This window comes from Poecilia formosa, unplaced genomic scaffold (genome assembly GCF_000485575.1).
Source record: "Poecilia formosa unplaced genomic scaffold, Poecilia_formosa-5.1.2 Scaffold192, whole genome shotgun sequence".
NCBI classification, from domain to species: domain Eukaryota; kingdom Metazoa; phylum Chordata; class Actinopteri; order Cyprinodontiformes; family Poeciliidae; genus Poecilia; species Poecilia formosa.
The window spans coordinates 471515-472737 of record NW_006800131.1 but is presented as its reverse complement, the minus strand read 5'-3'; the positions used below and the strand labels follow the sequence as shown (position 1 = coordinate 472737).

The following is a 1223-nucleotide window of genomic DNA, read 5'->3' as shown; positions in this document are numbered from 1 at the left end:
TGGACAGTGTGAAATCTACGGCTCATAGTTATGAAAACCGTATTTTCATAGATACTTTTAATTCTAACTTTAGGTTGAAACGTTTCCCATGTTAACCTTTATCTCATCTTTTATATTTTACAGACGATGAAGCATCTGATCTGTCTCTCACTGCTGCTCCGTATGTTTCCAAATAATCCAATGTTGAACATGCATTTATATTATTTTTACTATCTAGTGTATGCGTCTATTTTCTGTAGAATGTCAGTTTCTCGTTTTGCTTACTGGAAATTGAAAAATGAAAAAAATATTGGAAATTAAACATTTTGTTTGCTGTATCTGGTTGTTTTCTGTTGTTTCCAGCAGCCCTGCTGATCTGTGGAAAACTCTCCGAAACAGATGTAGTAAAAGACTTTTGCCATGAAAGCAACTGCACTCTTAATGGACACCCCATGATTTTGACAATTAGCTGCAAAAAAAATGTTTGGCAGCTTCAGTGCAGGGGAGATGGTGGACGTTTGAATATGTCCTTCACATGTTTAGAAAAACCTAAAAAGACACATTCATTTCAGCTTTCAGCCTCCAGAACAGGTTTGTTTCTTCACTGTCCTGCAACATTTTCTTTGCTGATGTTTTTGAGCTACTAAATAGGAAAATTTAGCATAACTGAAATTGCATGCTTATGAGAAATAAAGTCTGCATACACACTTCAAAGAAATGGATTCCTGAACTTTTTAAAAGTTCAGATATGTCCTTAACAACTTTCTGTGATTTTAATTTTCAGAAACATATTGCTTGAACATGAATTGCCAAAAAACTGGAAGCACCAATTGTGATAACAAGTAAGTTCTGTATGTGTGGTCTCTAAGCTCTGTCCTGTTTTTTTTTTTTTTGTTTTTTTTTGTGGCCTACAGAATGATTTGTGCCTCCCAAGTATCCCAAGTGCATTTGGTTTACCAGCCCAGGCGGTTAATGCAAATACAATCTAAAAAATTATAATTGGGATAATATTTTCACTGAGATGAACCTTTCCAAAAGAGATGAAGACAAACTAAAATGTTCTTAAGATGTAAAACACAAATTGCTCATCTTTTATTAAACATATTTTTGCATTTCAAAAAAAATGTTTTAGATAAAATTTGTGCCTTGTATCACTTTTATTTTTATAGTTTTGTGGCAAAGATGTTTGGACATCTCTGTTTAATGTAAACTATTATTTACACAATAGAAACTAATTGTTTTTG

The 1223-nt window shown here is 32.9% G+C and overlaps 1 long non-coding RNA gene across 1 annotated transcript in view; it reads left to right on the top strand.

Moving 5' to 3' along the window:
* Positions 1-102: 102 nt before the first annotated feature.
* LOC103147927 (uncharacterized) overlaps positions 103-1223 on the top strand; it is a 10253-nt gene continuing 9132 nt past the window's right edge. Inside the window, exons 1-3 of the long non-coding RNA XR_477300.2 lie at positions 103-160; positions 343-570; positions 764-821. This is a non-coding gene — a long non-coding RNA (uncharacterized LOC103147927). The remainder of the gene's footprint in view (positions 161-342; positions 571-763; positions 822-1223) is intronic.